This window comes from Nanorana parkeri, unplaced genomic scaffold, assembly GCF_000935625.1.
Source record: "Nanorana parkeri isolate BGI_ZX_2015 unplaced genomic scaffold, ASM93562v1 scaffold1552, whole genome shotgun sequence".
Classification (NCBI taxonomy): Eukaryota; Metazoa; Chordata; class Amphibia; order Anura; family Dicroglossidae; genus Nanorana; species Nanorana parkeri.
In genome coordinates, this window is record NW_017307820.1 from 280,967 (window position 1) to 301,924 (window position 20,958).

The window sequence follows — 20,958 nt, forward strand, 5'->3', positions numbered from 1 at the left end:
ATCTTAATTTTGGTTGCCCCTGTCTGCCTGACATCATGTGTCCGGGTTTCTGCTGCCATGAAACCCGGACACAGCATTCAAAACCAGGACTCTCCTGGACAGGTGGCAACCCTAGTATAGCCCGAACCTGAGCTCATCCCTAGTAGTAAGATCACCTTTCACCTAAATTTTCCCTCATTCAGAACATGGCCATGGCTTCTCCTATCTTTCAATTGTCTGGTGGCTAGTAGGCTCACGTTCCAAAGAAGAACATCCACATGATCTGAACATGACTATGTCTTCTCCTCTCTTTTAATTGTCTGGTGGCTAGTAAGCTCACGTTCCAAAGAAGAACATCCACATGATCTGAACATGACTATGTCTTCTCCTCTCTTTTAATTGTCTGGTGGCTAGTAAGCTCACGTTCCAAAGAAGAACATCCACATGATCTGAACATGACTATGTCTTCTCCTCTCTTTAAAGTGTCTGGTGGCTAGTAAGCTCACATTCCAAAGAAGAACATCCACATGATCTGAACATGACTATGTCTTCTCCTCTCTTTAAAGTGTCTGGTGGCTAGTAAGCTCACGTTCCAAAGAAGAACATCCACATGATCTGAACATGACTATGTCTTCTCCTCTCTTTAAATTGTCTGGTGGCTAGTAAGCTCACAATCCAAAGAAGAACATCCACATGGTCTGAACATGACTATATCTTCTCTCTATTAATTGTCTGGTGGCTAGTAAGCTCACAATCCAAAGAAAAACATCCACATGGCTTCTCCTCTCTTTCAATTGGTGGCTAGTAAGCCCATTTTCCAAAGAAGAACGTTCCCATGTTCAGAACACAAATATGGCTTCCCTCTGCATAATGCTTGGTGGCCTATAAGATCATCCCCTAACGACAAACATTTCCCACGGTAAGAATGTGCACACAGTGTCTCCTCTTTGTGAATAGTCTGGTGACTAGTAAGGTCATGTTCCAAAGGAAACACAATTGGACTCCAAACACCTGTCTGGTGGGTAGTAGAATCACCACATTTCTCACGTCCAGAGCATGAATATGGCTTCTCTCTACTGCCTGGTAACTAGTAAGATTATATCCAAAGAACAACATGTCCCATGTTTGGAACGTGAATATAGCTTCTCTTCTTCGTGAATTGTATGCAGCTACTAACAAGATCACATTTCAAAGAGAAACATTTTCCATGTTTGGAACAAGAATATGACTTCTCCCCGTATCTTATTGACTAGTAAGATAGTATCCAAAGAACATTTCCCATGTTTGGAACATGAATGGCTTCTCCCCACAGCTTATTGCCAATCTCAAGCCCGCCAGAAAAACTCATAGCTAGTGGAACCCCACCCCTACCTCGTTCTGCCTACATGGCAAGACACGCCAAGTGTTGGAAGTGCATCCTCAAAGCCATAGGAATGAGCACTCTAGCTCCTTCAAAACCAGCGCATGCACAGTGTGATCTCTCTTACTCTGTTGCACATTGCACAATACTTAGCTTAGCCGCTGTTGCGACAGAGGAGACAGAGCACACTATACCTGCTCAGGTTCTGAATGAGCCAGAGTGCTTATTCCTGCAATACACTTCCTCTGTTCAACCCAATCATGCCATCTAGAATGAACTTATCTGACAAGTGTCTGTGAAGGTTCTCATTCATTCAGGCCATGGTATATCTGTACAAAATAAGTCAAGGCAACTGGACTGTCTTTATTTTTCTTGAAGACGTCTCACTGGTTATCCAACCAGCTTTCTCAATTCACTGACTTGTGACTTGTACAAAAATTATATGGGAATAAATATGGTGAATGTTGCTCCAATCCACATAATCTGTTAGTCACAACCAGGTGTTGGTTGCATTTGCATAATTGGAGTCTAGGAGGTGTTAATAACCTGCCCAGAGAGAGGTGTTAAAACAGCATTGTACGTGACAGACAATAGATGTCTCACCCCCCCCCCCTCCCCCACCTCTATTCAAGCTTGGCTTCTCCATTTTGACATAAATGGCCTCTTTCACACGTCCTTTTAAACCAGTCCTCCTCCCTGTCTAGTTGACTGTCTTCAAAGGAGTGACCTTTTTCCTTTAGATGTAGGTATATTGCTGAATCCTGACCAGAGGGTTTGGCTCTTCTATGCTGTGCCATACGCTGGTGTAGCTGCTGTTTTGTTTCACCGACATACATGAAGAGGGTTTGGCTCTTCTATGCTGTGCCATACGCTGGTGTAGCTGCTGTTTTGTTTCACCCACATACATGAAGAGGGTTTGGCTCTTCTATGCTGTGCCATACGCTGGTGTAGCTGCTGTTTTGTTTCACCCACATACATGTAGATCTAAGGCTCCATTCACACCTAGGCGTATTGTTGCAGCTGATTCAGTATCAGGGGTTTCAAGGCGAGAAAGGACTTTCTTTTGTATCATGTTTGTTTCGTGTGATTAAAAAGCAGTGTGCCCATACTAGTGGTGGGGGAGCTGTTCCTGAAGGCTGTTTTAGGTCCACCTTCTCGGCGGAACAGGAAACTCTGTATGTAGCAATAATGCTAATGAAAGAAGTCCTAGTAACTGCTTTGAAGGCCCCCCAGGAGAAAGGAATCATTATTTGTGGAGTGTAAAATTTGTGCCCAATAGTCCTTTATATCTTGTTGGACTCACTCTTTTACCGTGTCCTTAGATATCCATAGGAGGCTCAACCTCCAAGTAAGGAAGGAGAGTTTGTGGCTCAAACCACATAGTCACCTGTTCCTTTTCTTCCAAGTTCTTCACTGTATGCCTTGACCGAAACTACAGGTTCTCTTCTTGGATAGAAGGACATGGCATGCATGCAAGGGAAGTACAGGGTCCAGACTGGGTCCATGTGTGGGACCGGGCAGGGTACATAGCAAAGGTCATAGCGGAGCAGGGACAGCTAATGAGAGGACTTTAAATAGTTCTCTGCTGCAGGTCCTACGGAAGCACCTAGAGGTGCTCGGAAATACCTACATTAGCTTCAAAACTCCTTCATATATAGCCATATGTGGCTGAATTACATACAGTATAAGGACCATTATTTTGGACTTCACAAATAAGTGCCCAGTGGTATTTACAACCAAATACATCTTGGTTGATGTGCATCACTGTGAGCTATATGGAAACTGTCGTAAATGACCAACCAAGTCTACAAATGAGCTTTATTTTATATAGTCAATACAGAGAAATATGCACAAGGAAATAAAGCAATGCCAACCAACCATAGTGAGAAAAACATCCTAAAAAACCCCCCCAAACCTTTACATTGTTGGTCTAGCTCAGGGGTGGGCAAACTCCGGCCCCCCAGCTGCATCTTCTCTGGGAGTCATGCCTGTGGCTGTCGTAGTCTTACAATGACTCATGGGATTTACAGTTTTACCACAACTGGAGGGCTGCAAATTGCCAATAGCGGGGGGAGTTAAAAGAGAACTACGGGGTAAGTGTTTTTCCCCATAGATGTCTTAAGGGTCACAGGAGGACATAAACTAGCGTCCTCCCGTGACCCAAAGCTCAGTATACTGCGAGCTAGAGCTCACGGTATACTGAGACCGCTGCAGCTGGCACAGATCCTGACAATGCTGTCGAGATCCACCCAGCTGCGTGAATGACAGCTGGCTCTGCCTATCTAGAGGCAGAGCCAGCTGTACCGGCCCCCTCCACCGTCCGTTCCTCCAGTCACCGCTGGAGCATCGGAGAGGGGAATCCCTGCAGGGAGCCATGACTGACAGTCACCGATCTCTGCAGGGAGATGACCGAGAAGTGAGCGTGCGACGGTATGCGTTAACTCACTTCCCGATCTATTGAGCCGCCGTGTGACAGTTTCATTGTCACACAGCGGCTCGAACTATGAGGATGAGTGATTTTCACTCACCTCATAGTTCCCCTTTAATGTACTGCTTTAAAGTCTGGAACTTCACTCCCACCTTTTTTCTCTGGATTAAGCAGAAAGAACAATCTCACATGCCTAGCGATCCTGCAGTGTCCTGTAGGGATTAGCCGCTGCTCAGCCGGTCCCACACTGCCATGCTCTTCTCTGATGTCATAAGGGGGATGTCTGGCACTTCTAGGACCTCTGATGACTGCAAGAACCAAGAAGAGACAGCCGGTACCCTGATGATGCACCATAGTGTACCCCAAGGCCTCCTGGGATGTGCGATGAGGTTATACCAGGAGTCTAGAGGGAACACATACATCATTCCGGCCTAACTATGTGGAGGGTTCCCAGAAAAATGTATTTAAAAAAAAAAAAATTAATTTAAAAAAAACAGATTGTTAGAGAGGAAAGGGGGCACAGTAGAATGAAATACATTGGGTGGGGAGGGTGAAGGTCTGCTGTAACCCAGTAGATGGAAAGTACAAAAAAAGACTTTTGCTGCACTGTTTATACACCAACTGTGTGTCATTAGAGATTCTGGTGTTCTATCGAAAGCTCCAACTCGTCGAAATCTCCAACTAGCTCACTGCCCGGTACTTGCAAGTTGGAGATTTCGACCAGACGGCGTTAGACTGCAAAACACAAAGACTGACGGAGCTCTGTACAGCTGCATTTTGACAACATTCAGCAGGTGGCAAACTCGATGAGTATTCTGAAAACGCTATGCGCGCATGTGCATCGCAACTGTACAGAGCTCGTCTTTCTGAGCACCAGAAGTGACGTAGTTGGAGATTTCGATTAGTTGGAGCTTTCGATAGAACACCAGAGGAAGATCTGTTCTGGTAACGAAACCTCCTCCAGCAGAGTATGGGGAAATGAAAGGAATTGTGTGATTGTTTCCTATAGGCAACACAGTTCTTTCCTTTTACAAAATAAGGTCTATTGTTGCTGTGTAGCCTCCACCCTCCTCTGCTCCAGTCAGTTCCCATTACCCCTTACGAATATTATTACTGCTATTTTTCAACATCTTACTTTCACACCAACACTCACAACCCTCCCTCTGCCTCTAAACCACCATAACCAGAAACATATATCATTTCCGAGTTTAGACTGCACCGAAAAGCACTTCCAGGTTAACGCTACGCAGAGCAGAACGTCCGGTGATGTGTCGAAAGTGCGAACTTATCGAGTTGTGGGACCGCATGACTTCCGGTTTCCTCAGAACTACGATGTTTGCACACAAAACATGTTGTGCACGAGCGCCATCCACGGCATTGCCCTATACACATAGACCGCAGCAATAAAGTAATAAAATGATGTAGGATGACAGTAAGCCAGCACGTTCTTTATCTCCGGTGCCCCACTCAATATGGCCGCCGCTTGAGTGGGGCACCTGAGATAAAGAACGCGCTGGCTTAGTGTCATCCTACATCATTTTATTACTTTATTGCTGTGGTCTATGTCTATAGGGCAATGCCGTGGATGGCGCTCGTGCACAACATGTTTTGTCTAAAAACCTCGTAGTTGTGAGGAAACCGGAAGTAATGCGGTCCCACAACTCGATAAGTTCGTAGTTTTGATCGATCACCTGATGTCCGGGTTAACACTACACAGAACAGCACTTCCGGGGTAATACTACACAGAGCAGCACTTCCGGGAAGTGACTTAACCAGCTTCGGCCTTGGGGAGAGTGCCGACCTGCGCCCTCTGCTGGCGAATGGTCGCATTCTACAAGTTGTCGCCACAGAGAGCGGAAACGCTAGCTGGTCCCTGCGAGGACCCGTACATAGAGAAGAGGGAGACCATTTTATTGTAGCGCAGATTATGCGCAGGAAGCAAAGCTGGTGCCATTTTGTTGTGGTCCAGCAGCAAACTAGAACTGGAAGAGTAGTACAGCTGCTAGGTTCCTCTGCTGTATCCATTGTGTATTTACTTGTACAGTACAGCACAGCCTGTGAGTGACTGGGCTGAGCCTTCTGAAACAGGTATATCCAGTTTCATGCATGCATTAGAAGTCTTGGAGCTTTTGGACTTGTTTCAGTGCATAGAGTAGCTGGGGCATATTTTTCTACAGAGCGCTAGCCATTTGCAGCGCTTCGTTTGTTTTAGTGGGCTTCCTGCTAATGCTATGGAATGATAGGTGGGCAATCAGCCAATGCGTAATGTCGGCTTGTTGAAATTTGGCTCCAGCTTATACTGGGGGCTGCGTCTTGTCGCTTGTGCACTTGGGCTGAAACCAAATTTCAACAGGCCAATGACATGCACAGGCAAGTTCATTCTCCATTTAATGGGGTCACGTTTACATCTGTATGCTGTTGTTTTATTAATATTATCTTCCACTTGTTTAATATCGTCAACATTTCTTTCTCACTACCATTGGAGGTAGCAATTGAAGTATCTACGGTGCCACCAAGATTGAGACTGCTGGCTCCCTCAGGTGCCCATATCCATCTACACCTTTCTTCTTGAGCACCTCAGTAGCCCCAAAACCTGGGATGAGGATATGCAAATCTCAGCTTAAAGAAGGTAAGTTGAGCCGCCTGAAATAGCTACATCACATCACATTGAAGGGCCAACAGCAAGGATTTGGGCCAGCATTTGACCTTCTGTCTTAAAGTTAAGCTTTCCATAGTAGACAGTCTCAGGTTTTTGGGCTTCCAAGAGGCACCTGAGGTTGTCCGCAGTTCAGGCTTGAGACTTTATTAGATAAGAGGTTTATTTTAAATGGTCTTCCCACCCAAAACTGGCAGACCTCTAGAAACCTCTACCACCTTTTGGCTTCTTGTGTCTTTTAGCGAATCCAGCAGGAAGGTCTCCCTGTTGGAGTTCTTGCCGGTTCTTCTTTGACCATGAAGTGTCTTCCTGTATTCTCCATAATGTAAAATATATTGGAGGATCAGCAGGAAATGTGAGAGAAGAGCCAGGGCAGGTACGAGGGCCAGGGACCTCAGATGAAAATATTGTTGTTTTTTTCACATATCTATATCACAGTTGGTATAGAGATCTGTATTTCAGGTGGACAGACACTTTATTCCGTCCATATGACAAGATGATTTTGATCTTGACCAATTCCTCCATTACATTTCCTCGGTTGATGTGACAATACACTATTTCAGGGCAAATCAGGCCATCTCCTCCATTACCTATGAGGGACATAACCACACAATGTCACCTTCTAGCAAACTGTCTGAAAATTTCTAGACAACCCGACATACTGCAGTGTCGATGCTGGTATCCTTAAGCCTAGGGATGCACCAATACTAGTATTGGTATTGGGCCAATACAAGGCATTTGAAAATTCCCCCGATTCTAAAGGCTGTTAACAGCACTTTAAATTTTTGAACAAGTTCGGCTACCTGAGGTCCCGCACGTGCTGGGGATCTCAGGAAGCCTGCTGGGGACCTCACAGTAGGTGTCCTTGGTAGTTACTATCCGGCCGCACATCTCCTCCTCCTTCCTGAGACCCGGACAGCACTGGAGAGCCCGACACTTGGCACCCGCAGGTACAGCTTTGGAGAGCTGCACATGCAGCCCTGATGAAGCTTGATCACCGCCCTGGAGAGCCCGGCAATAGCCAGTACAACCCTGGAGAGCCCCAGATCCAGTCCTGGAGAGCCGGGCAATAGCCAGTACAGCACTGGAAAGCCCCACATACTGCCCTGGTGAGACGTGATCGCAGCCCTGAAGAAACCGGCAATAGCCAGTACAGCCCTGGGGAGCCCCAGATACAGCCCTGGAGAGCCGGGCAATAGCCAGTACAGCACTGGAAAGCCCCAGATCCAGCCCTGGAGAGCCACGCAATAGCCAGTACAGCACTGGAAAGCCCCAGATCCAGCCCTGGAGAGCCAGGCAATAGCCAGTACAGCACTGGAAAGCCCCCACATACTGCCCTGGTGAGACGTGATCGCAGCCCTGAAGAAACCGGCAATAGCCAGTACAGCCCTGGTGAGCCCCAAGCGCAGCCCTGGTGAACGCCCACAGACACAACGCCGCACTTCTGAGTAACCCTCGCAGCCCTTCTGGAGCCTGCCATACCCTCCTGAGAGCGGTTAAGTAAACGTTTATACCGTGGCTGCTTATTTGTTCTCTAATTGGTATATGTCATAGTGCTAATCAAATGCAAAAGAGAGTGGGAACCGGCTATAGAGGATGACAAATCTCAGCAATCCATGATGGCTGGTTGCCATTCTCCATTGTTGTATAACCATGGATTGATGGGATCTTTAGTCCTCTATATCTAACCATGGATTGAGTTACAGTTCCTTATAATTATAAAGAAACTGCCCTAAAATCATTAGTCTGTATTGTTTTAGAAAAAATGTCACATGTCTCTTTAAGAAAAAGTATTGGTCATTGGAATTGGCGAGCACCTGAGGGAAAGTACTTGTACTGGGTCTTGAAAAAGTGGTATTGTTGCATCCCTAGTTAAGTCCCAAAGCATTCATTCATCAGTCTCGTCTTGTATAAATATGGCCAGTCTTGGGCTTGGCACACGAAAGCCTAGATAGGTCAGGGGTAACATTGATTATCTAAAATTAGAATAGATTTTGAGTTTTAGGGGGTGCCTGGTTTTGGGGATGACTTTAAAGGGATATGTTGTCCATAATAGATCACTACTCCAGATTAGGAGAAGAATTACCACTAAGATTTGTAAGCATAAGAAAACCTCTATTCAAATAAAATGTATGTAAGGTGATCACATTAGTCCCTGACCAACTGTATGTTTTTATCCATAGGTTGAAGCCTTCTTACAGTTTGCTTTGTTTCATTACCCTGTTAGATTTGCTGAAATATCAGAAGTATCAGAGTTAGTTTTCTCAGTCATGACTGATCCAAATAGTACGGACCAGGAAAGGGAGACATTCAGTGAGAGAATCTGCCAAGAAAGGAAAAAAATGACAAAGAGGATCTTAAACCTCACCCTGGAGATTATTTACCTGCTGACCGGAGAGGTGAGTGGGATGCTGGAAATGCAGACCTGAATGGAGGAGTGAATGATTCCGGGAGTGCCCCGTGACTTCACTCATGCCTTTTAATAATATGACTGGAGGAGTGATGGACTCCAGGAATGTTCTGTTCACACTTCATCCCTCACACCCTCCTTTGGTCAGTCTACTCTTCTTTTGCTCCTTTAATTGGTCATTCTCTTCCTTCACTTCTCCCTCTGCTTAGTCTTCTTTCCATTCCTTCTTCCTGTTGATTAGCCTCTTCTGCCTTTTACTTCTTGGATTGGTCAGTCTCTTCTCTTCATTCACTTCGTCCATTGGTCAGTCTTCTGTTCCTTCATGCCTCTCCTCGGTCAGTCTCCTCTTTCTTCATGCCTCTCCTCGGTCAGTCTCCTCTTTCTCCATGCCTGTCCTCGGTCAGTCTCCTCTTTCTTCATGCCTCTCCTCGGTCAGTCTCCTCTTTCTTCATGCCTCTCGTCGGTCAGTCTCCTCTTTCTCCATGCCTCTCCTCGGTCAGTCTCCACTTTATTGATGCCTCTCCTCGGTCAGTCTCCTCTTTCTTCATGCCTCTCGTCGGTCAGTCTCCTCTTTCTTCATGCCTCTCCTCGGTCAGTCTCCTCTTTCTCCATGCCTCTCCTCGGTCAGTCTTTTCTTTCTCCATGCCTCTCCTCGGTCAGTCTTTTCTTTCTTCATGCCTCTCCTCGGGCCAGTCTCCTCTTTCTTCATGCCTCTCCTCGGTCAGTCTCACCTTTCTTCATGCCTCTCGTCGGTCAGTCTCATCTTTCTCTATGCCTCTCGTCGGTCAGTCTCACCTTTCTTCATGCCTCTCCTCGGTCAGTCTCCTCTTTCTTCATGCCTCTCCTCGGTCAGTTTCCTCTTTCTCCATGCCTCTCCTCGGTCGGTCTCACCTTTCTTCATGCCTCTCCTCGGTCAGTCTCCTCTTTCTCCTTGCCTCTCCTCAGTCAGTCTCCTCTTTCTCCATGCCTCTCCTCGGTCATTCTCCTCTTCCTTCATGCCTCTCTTTGGTCAATCACCTCTCTTCCTTCATACCTTTCCTCGGTCACTCTCCTCTTTTTTTATGGCTTCTGTTTATCAGTCTCCTCTTCCTTTCTACCTCCCATTTGTCATCCTCTTCCTTTATGCATCCTGTGGATCGGTCTCTCCCTTTACCCCTGCCATTGCTCAGTCTCCTCTTCCTTCACACCTCTCATTGGTCAGTTTCCTCTTCCTTCACACCTTCCACTGATTATTCTTCTCTTCATTCGTGCCTAACGCTGACTACTCTGCTCTTTCCTTCAAGTCTCCCACTGCCCAGTCTTCTTTTCCTTCACACCTCCTGCCAGCTAGTCTCTTCCTTTACACATTCTCTTCACACATCCTGTTGGTCACTCTTATCCACATTCATGTGTCCATTTTGTCACTCTCCCCTGCATCTACATGTCCCATTGGTCACTAAGTGCTGCCTTCATGAGTTCTGTTGGTGAGTCTTGTCCATGTCATATTGGGCAGCCTTGTCTTGTTTAACTTTTCTTGCTCTCCTACCTTTGCATTCTGCACCTACTCTATGCAAATTGTCTATGATTCTGGCCATATAATTTTGCAATGTATGTATCTGTTAATACCCAGGATTACACATTGGTAAAAAAGACAGCCAGTGAGTGTATGCCTACCAGACACCATCCCTGTACGGCAGGACATTGGAGCTGGAGCCAGACCCCCATCATGGAACTTCCACAGCCATTCCTGATACTGGAGAGAAAGGACAAAAATATTCTAGAAGTTATCAATAAAATCACTGAGCTGCTGACGGGAGAGGTGAGCGGTCCCGGGAATTCTGGGACATCATCCAGTAACAGAATGTATCTGGATGGTGACTGTATCATTGTGTGTGTCAGGTTCCTATAAGGTGTCAGGATGTCTCTGTCTATTTCTCCATGGAGGAATGGGAGTATCTAGAAGGACACAAAGATCTGTACAAGGATGTGATCATGGAGAACCGGCCGGCCCTCACATCACCGGGTAAGAGGAGACTTTCATCTCTTGTAAAGGAGAGAAGAGTATTGAGGATCCACCTAGATACACACATCCTCTGATATAAAGAGGTGTGTGTGTTTTTCCTACAGATGGATCCAGTAACAGAAGTACCCCAGAGAGATGTCCCCGTCCTCTGTATTCCCAGGATTCTACAAAGGAACACCAGGAGATCCCTCAGGATGATCAGGTAGATGGGTCTTATCAAAGTGCAGCTCTGAATTTAACAATACATCCTTAAATATATATTTTTTTAAATGCAAGCAGTGTTAGTACCTGAATTTTACTCCTGCAGAGCAAAGCTCAGAGAGAGGGAGAAAAAGGGAGCACAAGGAGCCAAATATATTTGTTTTAACTGTATATTTGCCTAATGTTCAGCTTGAAATAAAAACATTCTATCTATTCTATGTAGTCACACAAGAACAAATTAATTTTAAAAAATATGTGCTGATATTAATGTGTAATCTTATTCAATAAACAAGCCTTCATTTTGCTTTTTGACTCCTCTAGGACGATGACTTGATTATTATTAAGGTTGAGGACATAGATGATGAAGACGCATATATGAGGGGTGATGAGCTTTGTATGGAAATGTCTCCAGAGATCAGCACAGGTCAGTAATAAACAGTAAATCCAGAAAAGGGTCCCAGATTTTCCTTGTTCAGTCACTACAACAATCTCTTCTTCTCCCCCCTCCTCTGTCAGTAGACCGTAATGGGGTGACGGTAATGGGGAAGACATTATGTACCCAGTGGTGGAGCCATCAGCCTCTATTGGACCCCTGTAGGAAGTAGAAATAGTCCAAGCCTAGTTTAGAGGCAGCTCATAATCCGAACGGAAGGTCTAGAAGCTATTAACCTTGAGAAAATCTGATATGTCCTACCTTCTCTGGGAATGGTATAGCCCACAAGGTGTGGACCTTTGTTCTTCTGCCTTGTGCTTGGCATCCACCCTCCTAGGGTTAGGGTTTAAATCCCAGATGTGGGGGGGCGTGGCTTGGCGCATGGAGCGGTGAGACGTGTATTGGCTCGTCTCCCGCTCAGGGTCATATCTTACTGCAGGCAGCAGCGGCTTTCTCCCCCACGATCACCGGCAATGAGCGACCGGAGGAAGAGGAGTAAGAAGCAGGCTAAGAACCAGATGTGTAATGTCTCCCACTCTGCCCAGTGAACTTTCCTAGAAATGTATATTGGTGTTCTGGAAATGACATGTAGATACAACCAAACCTATAACATGTTTATTTTTGGAGTACTGTGAAAACTGTGTACTCCCTGAGGTCCAAAAGATGGTGTTCAGAGAACTTATTTTGAATGTGTTTTTATTTCCACCAGATGTAAGAAACTTCAGGAATATCTCTGATGAACATCCTGTTATCTGTCCAGACAGTGGTGAAACAGAAGACGACATTGCATCCAGTTCATCAGATGAAACTCCTCTTATTACAAATCTTTACACCACAGATCTGTTATCTGATCCTTCCACACATGGCCAGCTTCCTCCTGACTGCTCACCATCTGTCACCCTCCATACTTCTCTCAGAGGGAACGAAACGCATTTCACAGAAGGAACAGACGCTATCGCCCATCGGCCGGCTCACACCGGGGAAATGCCTCATTCTTGTTCCGAATGTGGGAAGTATTTCCCTTGGAAAGCACTCCTTATTAGACACCAAAGGACACACACTGGGGAGAAGCCATTTGCGTGTTCTGTATGCGGCAAATGCTTCGCCCAGAAGTCTATTCTCGTCCGACATGAAAAAGTCCACGTAGACGAGAAGCCGTTCTCTTGTTCAGAATGCGGGAAGTGTTTCCGTCAGAAGCCCGATCTCGCCATCCATGAAAGGGTTCACACGGCCGAGAAGCCCTTTTCCTGTCCCGAGTGCGGTCAGTGTTTTACCCAGAGGGGAAATCTAATGTCACACCTTAGGAGGCACACGGGGGTGAAACCTTTTTCCTGTTCCGAATGTGGAAAGTGTTTCTCGTGGAAAATGCTTCTCATAAAACACCAACGGACACACACGGGAGAGAAGCCATATTCCTGCGCGGCATGTGGAAAATGCTTTACTGATAAGGCAAATCTTCTACAGCATGAAAGAATTCACACTGGTGATTACCCGTATTCCTGTCCACACTGCGGGAAAGGCTTTGCACATAAATCGAGTCTGGTCCGACACGAGAGGGTTCACACAGGCGATCAGCCATGTTCGTAAATAGAGCAGTCCCTTTTCTTTGTGTATTGGTTTCAACAGGATATTGGATCCTGGGTAATGACGAGGCAGTTGAATAAAGCTACTCATAGATGTTAGATGGGAAACCTAGATCTAAATTCGCACTTGTTGGGCTGAGCATGCATTTTTTGCACTTAGTACCAGTCTTATCTCAGGAAAACGAGTGTCAGGCCAGATAAATCCATTTCGAGGCGTCCGATCCTTTTCCCAGTGGTCAACCATGGAGGCATCTGCAGTTGTTTTCCAGGATGGGTAGCATTAATCTCAGGCTTAGGGGCGCCATAAGGGAAACCTTTACTGAGACAAACATGAGAGCTGCCATTGCTAACATTCTCATTCTGCAAATGCTAATTGCCTTCCTGCCAGGTTTACCCGCTTGCATCATTACTTCGAGTCACAGGACCAGAACAGCGTACATTAGGATGTACAAATTTACTCCTCCCATCCACACGTTTTTTTGGCCAGTGAGGAAGTATTGAAGCCAGACAACGAGTATTTAAAAATATCATCTGTGGAAGCATCCATATTTCTCTTAAGGTGGACTTTAAAGGAAATTGGTAATCCGGTAAAATTGGAGGCTGCCATTGCAACTCCTGAAAATACCGATTGGCTAGGTCATTATCTTCAGCACTTATTGAGTTACCACCATAGAACAAGCAGGCAACTAGCAAAGAGTGTAAAGTATTGGAGCTACTTGTCAGCCAAGAAGATGCTGAGGACAGAAAAAGTGGCCTTTAATTTTTTTTTCATTAGAAGTTTTTGTCAAGTGTATGTACCCACCATGGGGACTACCTACATGGCTGGGACAAGAGCAAAGAATACATCATCTGTGGTTTTTGCTGCTCGGTTGTTTTAATTTAAACACACTTCTGTTGGGGTGGAGGAAGCATCTACTCTTACTGTCTCACTCCCACAATTTCCACTTGTTTTCTTACATTCAGCCAAATTAGCAAAGAGTCTAATAGTGAAGAGTGGAATTGATGTCATTGCCCCCCTCCCAATTGCTGGGACTTGGTTGTAAGGAGCGTACAATTCAGAGTCTTTGACTCCTCATGTAGCTGAGCCCATCAATGCCCAGAGTTGTGGTCAGAGAAGAGACCTTGGATAGGCCTTCTGTTATTTTCAAAGCCAACCTGTGCCTTGCACATGCAGCACAAAGCAAGTTTTTTTGGTTTAATCCTTGCACCCTCTGCATTCAACATGCATGTTCAAATACTATTTTCCCCATTGATCTTCACTCAGCACTGCACAGCCCTTGTAATAAAATGTTCTCTGCTCTTACTGTTCATGTGCGTCACAGCCCCTCTAATTGTTACAGAAAAGTAATTCTTATGGCGAACTGACCTGTGGAGTATGGCTTATCCATTGGAATAAATGGAGTCATGTTGTGCCTGCAGTGAAGCTTGCTGATACTAGGAGGGAGGTAAGTTTTTGATTAGGCAGGCTGCAGTGACGGGGAACACTTAAAGGACAACTGTACTAAAGGTATAATCCTTAAATGTACCCCTCCCCAGCAGTCAATACTCGCCTTTCCTTACCTCAGGCACTAGAAGCAAAGATACCAGTGGCTGGTATCTGGTACTACCGGGTATGGAGACCATGTGACTTACTCCCCCTTCCTCTCATGTGACCATGGATGGTGATTGGTCCAACACTATCACATGGAAGTAAGGAGATAGTCATCACCTGAAGCTTGACAAGAATTCAGTTCCTCTTCTAGCTGTGGGGGCAGTGAAGGAAACTTGCTAGGGAGGGAGGGCATTAAGGCAAAAAGCAAAAAAAAATGTCTCTAGATTTTAGGTATCACAGGAATACGTAAGCAAGGAATTTGTTTTTAATCTATGAGATAAGGGCAACATAGTATAGCGGTCTAAACGTTTTAATCTGGTTTGTGGCCAGTTTCATCTTAGTGGGGCTCTGGTTGGTTACCTATGTACCCCACTGCAGACTGGCACCTTCCTCTGACTCCCTACGTCACTGCTAAGCCCTATAGTGTCTTAGGGGTCAGAGGATGGAACCAGTACACTGTGGCGGAAACGACATCCAACACTCCCTGAAGTGTTGAATACTAAAAAGCCTGAAGGAGGCTGCAGCTCCCGAACAGAGAGAAGATAGGAGGCATGGCTTTCATAGAGGTAAGAATACCACTCTTTCTCATGTCATTCATTTAGAAATCAGACAGGGTCTCTTTAAAGTACACCCGTCATGGCAGAAATATGTAAGATGCAATAGCTGGCTTTGTTCTGAACATGCTCTCGTCCTGGCTTCATTACTTCTTCACAGACCTGGGACAAGCACGAGTGTCAGAATTCCCTGTGTCTATTCTTGTTCTGCATCACTCAGAAAGTCAAACATCCACGTGATAGATTGCAGTTGAAGCCTACATAATTCTCTCTTTCTTTTTTCTTTTTTAATATTATTTATTTATTCACCCAGAGTTCCACTTGAAAACCTTTTGTTGATGCAGGTATGTCCTAGATTTTCCTGCTTTTTGGAACAGAATAAAAACATCTAGGCATACGTTGCCAACTCATGTAACATCTTCTGTAGACACAAAGCCCACAATGGACCTAATAAATTAAAAAGGTAATTGTAAAATTGTGTCCAGTATTTTCTTTATTATGACTGATAATAGCCGATCTTCGTTCTTTTCCTGGTTGGCTATAATATGGACATTCAAAAATATTATCGTTTTGGGGTTCCCTGTTTGCGTAGATTCGCATACAACCTAGGTTAAGGCGCATCTTTGAAGGCCCTTTTCAGCATGATAAAGATATCATCATTCAGCATCACAAAGATATCTTCTGTACTCTGAAGCCAACATAAAATTAACTTGTTGGCTCACTTTTTACGTTCTACGGTGACCCCAGGTTGAGAGAGCAGACCCTTACAAATAACAGAGTGCGTTATTATAGTGATATAGATCATAGCTTCTGTGGTTCATCAATGACATATCTTCTCCTGCCTTGTAACTTCCTTTTGACCACCAAATTAAGTAGATGGCCTGCACTGGCTAGAAAGAGAGCCTATGGGATTGGATGGGGTGGCTCAGGGATCAACCTGTGGTCAGTGTTTGCATGATGGGCACTAAAAACATAACTGGATCATACAATCTATTCTAGAGGGAGAAAAAACTGGAAGAATCAACGGTAGAGAAGGCTATGGATAGATTGTAGACTTAACAGCCGCATGCAATGCAAATCTGCAGCTTATACAGAGAACAAGTTATTTTCTTGTATTAAAACAGACATGGACTCAGGAGAGAGAAACATAACCTTTCCCATGTACGTTAGCAAGACCTCATCCTGAATATGCAATTCAGTTTTGGGCACAGTTCACAAAAAAGATGTTGCAGAACTAGAAAGATTTCAAAGAAGGGCATTTAAATCCATAAGGGGCATGTAGAACTCCACTATGAGAAGTGGAACTCGGCTATGGGAAAATATTGTAGGAACTGGGCTTTGAGGAGAGACTGGAGGAACTTGGTTATAAGGAAAGATTGGAGGAACTCCGTTATGGGGAAAGATTGTTGGAACTCGGCTTTGAGGAGAGACTGGAGGAACTTGGTTATAAGGAAAGATTGGAGGAACTCCGTTATGGGGAAAGATTGTTGGAACTCGGCTTTGAGGAGAGATTGGAGGAACTTGACTATGGGGAGAGATTGGAGGAACTCCGTTATGGGGAAAGATTGTTGGAACTCGGCTTTGAGGAGAGATTGGAGGAACTTGACTATGGGGAGAGATTGGAGGAACTCTGCTATGAGCAAAGTTGTAGGAACTCTGTTATGAGGAAAGATTGGAGGAATTCAACTTTGAGGAAAGATCGGAGGAACTCAGTTCTGAGAAAAGTTGCAGGAACTCGGCTTCAAAGAATGATTGTAGGAACTCGGCTATGGGGAAGATTGTTGGAACTTGGCTTTGAGGAGAGATTGGATGAACTCGGCTATGCGGAAAGATTGTAGAACCTCAGCTATGGGGAAGATTGTTGGAATCTGGCTTTGAGGAGAGATTGGAGGAACTCTGCTATGAGAAAAGTTGTAGGAACTCGGCTATGAGGAGAGATTGGAGGAACTAGGCTATGAGGTAAGATTGCGGAAACTAAGCTATGAGGAAAGTTTGGAGGATCTCAGCTTTGAAGAAAGATTGGAGGAACTCAACTATGAGGAAAGATTGGAGGAACTCTGCTATGAGAAAAGTTGGAGGAACTCGGCTATGAGGAAAGATTAGAGGGACACAGGAAAGATGGAAGGGAATGGAGATAGAGAATCAAGGAGGAGGGGAGCTGCACTCCTGGAGAGAACCAACAGTAACAGGAGAAACCGGGAGAGAGGATTTGGAGCTTAAATGGAATACCTTATGATAACATTGGCATTTATAATGTAAGAATGCTGTTTGACCCTATTCCAGGAGAGGGTTATTGTCTTTGGTGAGTGAGTCCACTGGAGGGTGCACGTGTGTAAAGTATTGCACTTTATATATTGGAAGAAAACAATTTTGCACAATTTGAATTTTGCATGTTAATTGGCTACTGTCTAAATTGGCCCCTGGAATGTGAAATAGGGACCTTGAGGGCAAGGACTGATGTGACTATACAGCCTGTAAAGCACTGTGTAAATTGATGTTGCTATATAAATACATGTTATACATATAAAACCTGATGAAGGGATCTAAGGAATCCTGTAAGCTTGCATCTTTAATAACTTGTTAGTCACATAAAATTTCAGTCTTTCTGTAAGAAAATGTAACTTATTTACAGCAGATGGTAAAACATCGGAGACTATTACTCTTATATGTCAAAATTAAATTGATAAGAGATTAGGTTGGGAATCCCTTCGTAAATATTAAAGATAGAAAGACATTAGTGACACAGAGCCATTTATTCCAGTGCAGACTCCTCTACTGCTCATTGACAAGAAGCACCATTAGAGGGCAATTGTTATACAACAGATGTGTCCTCAATGCAGCAGGGGTGGAGGCCATGTTGTTGTAGCCCTGGAGAGAAGTAGAAGGGGAGAAGCTGGAGAGTGTGTGCCCAGTGAGGAGGAGGTATTAATGTCTTCTTGTTATGAGGGGAGGAGAAGGGGGTCCCAACACTCTCTGTGGACTGGATGGGGGGGGGTCATGTCACCTCAGCAAATCATCATCTTCCTGCAAGTCCTCTGATGTGATGGTGAGCTCCAGAGGGACTTTATTCTCCGGAAAGCCACATTCTGTGTCTTGACGCATGTTGATATTGTGTCAAAGAGTTTTAGCACACCATTTTCTGTATGTGTATTGCTCTAGCTTTGTATGGTAAACAGTGGGGTTCTTGTCTTTACTGCCCCGTCTGTGGGTTTGCTAGTCCATTAAAGCGAACCAAAACCTTCTACTAAATCAGCACATGGCCTCAGCTGATTCCTTCTCACTTTCAACCTAAAAAAAAAAGGCGTCCTCTGAATGGCGGTGGTGCCAAGCGAGTGACTCCCTGAGCTCAATGTGCAATGGGGAAGCCATTGGAGCCTCAGCCAGACGATCACCACTATTATTATTATACAGGATTTATATAGCGCCAACAGTTTGTGCAGTGATTTACAATATAAGAAAGACATTACAATCACAATACAATTAAAGACAAGATGGTAAGGAGGGCTCTGCCCATGAGGGCTTACAATCTAAAAGGGAGGGGCAAGTGATACATGAGGAGGTAGCTATCACTGTATTTAGCGACGACTGCTACAATAATTTTCAGCATCTTCATCGGACCTCAAGAAATCAGATATGGATACTTACATCAAGCCAAGTTCGACCAATGTAAGTTTCCATACCATTCCTGGAGTTACGCTTTAGGGATATCAGGGACATGCAGAGAACCTGTAAGCTTCTTGGTGGTCTAATGCCCAAGCCAAAGACTACCAATGCCATGCTCCTCAAGGTGAGAATTAACGTACCAGATAAAGAGCTTGGATTTATTTGCAGGCTTGGGTTTCTATTGACTCCTCGAAGTTTACCCTATTAATTAGAATAGATCAACGTCACCCCTTCCATACAACAAACGTATCAGACTGTACAGAATACATCTTGATTCTATGCACTCTGATATTGATGTAGCCCCTATATAATATACAAAAATGTGCTATCACAGCGATTCTTGTTCCTAATTGTAAGTAGTTAATTTGTCACTGTGTGTGATCTGAAGCAGAGATTTGTGGGGATTGCAAAGATCCCTGAACACCTCCTTTTCCCATTATGAGGGTCTCTCACCATGCTTATGCCGAGTTCCCAGGTCTATACACATGCTGTGCCCATTACGAGGGGTTCTCATCATTCATGTGCCGAGTTCCCATGCCTGCACACCTGCTGTGCCCATTATGAGGGGTTCACACCATCACTGGGCGGAGTTCCCAGGTCTACACACCTCCTGTGCCCATTACGAGGGGTTCTCATCATTCCTGTGCTGAGTTCCTGGGCTTGTACACCTGCTGTGCCCAATATGAGGGGTTCACACCATCACTTGGCAGAGTTCCCAGGTCTATACACCTGCCGTGCCCATTATGAGGGGTTCACACCATCTTCCCAGGTCTACACACCTCCTGTGCCCATTACGAGGTGTTCTCACCATTCCTGTGCTGAGTTCCCCGGTCTGTACACCTGCTGTGCCCATTAAGAGTGGTTCACACCATCACAGGGCTGAGTTGCCAGATCTACACACCAGTGGCGTCACAACGGGGGTGGGGCCCGCACCCAGGTGCCACCATTGTATCGGTGACACTAAAATGACTGACAGTCATTTTGCAGTCACCCTCTATGAAAAGTCAGGCACTCTGTCATGGACTGAGATCCCGACAGTGTCAGGAGAGAGGAGGGGACCCGGGCGGCATACACCATTATGAGGAGCTCCCACCATCCCTGCTAGATTTGATATTATGCAGAATGTAACCAGGGGATCCCAGGCAGACAGGAACAGATCTAGGAATAATGGAATATCTCATTGTTGGAGTACTCACGGCATATGAAACCAGGGGCCCAACCCAGCACCACCTAGAACTAAAATCACTTTTAAGTGGACTGAACCTTGAAGTGATCAGTGACAGTCCTTTGGCACGCTGCTTGTTGTAAGTGTGGGGTGCAGATTTAACCCTAACGCTGCCAGAGTCATTGTTAAAATGCACCTTTTAGGCCGGCAGATTACTTAAAACCCCCAAACCCCCTAACATTTTTTGTTTTTAAAAGCAGAGGCCCCAAAAAATAAAATGGTGACAGTTGCAAGTTTTTGATGTTACACGATATTTGCCCAATTGTTTATTGAACCCATATTTTCAGTTTAAAAAAAATACAAATTCATTTTAGTGCACACAATGGTAATATAATGTCCAATGTTTTGGAGTAAAATATGAAAGATGAGGTTGTGTCACGTCAATAGATACCAAATGTGGAAAAACTAGGATGCCCAAAATTGGCCATAGGTGGTGCCTTCAATGAACGATGAAGCTGCGATTATTGGTCTCACTGCGGCGTGTGCCACAATACCCAATTAGTGGGGGGAGATTGTTGTTTTGGGGGCCGGGGGTTTGTTTTTTGGGGGGTGTTTTATTTGATTTAAATACCACCAAGCTTTGAGCCCACCAACCCAATCCAGGATTTTATTGACGCCCATGAGGGAGCTTTGTCCCCACTTCCTGTCCTTGGGTCAGGTTTTAGAACTGGAAGAGAAGTGAAACCTCCACTAGAAGGACGAGAGCACTGAAAGCCTGACAAGAGGTCCTTGCCCTAGAGTTGGGCTTTACAAGGACAGTTGGTCATGGAGGTTTGACCAGCATCCCATAATTTTGGTCATAGTTTTGGACCCAGACATGCACAACTGGATCAGGCATCTTAAATCAAGAATGGAGGACAGGATGTGAGGGCC

The 20,958-nt window shown here is 45.1% G+C and overlaps 1 protein-coding gene across 1 annotated transcript in view; it reads right to left on the reverse strand.

The window, feature by feature from the left end:
• Positions 1–20,958, reverse strand: part of LOC108798760 (zinc finger protein 208-like) — a 153,393-nt gene that overhangs the window by 83,455 nt on the left and 48,980 nt on the right. The window lies entirely within an intron of this gene.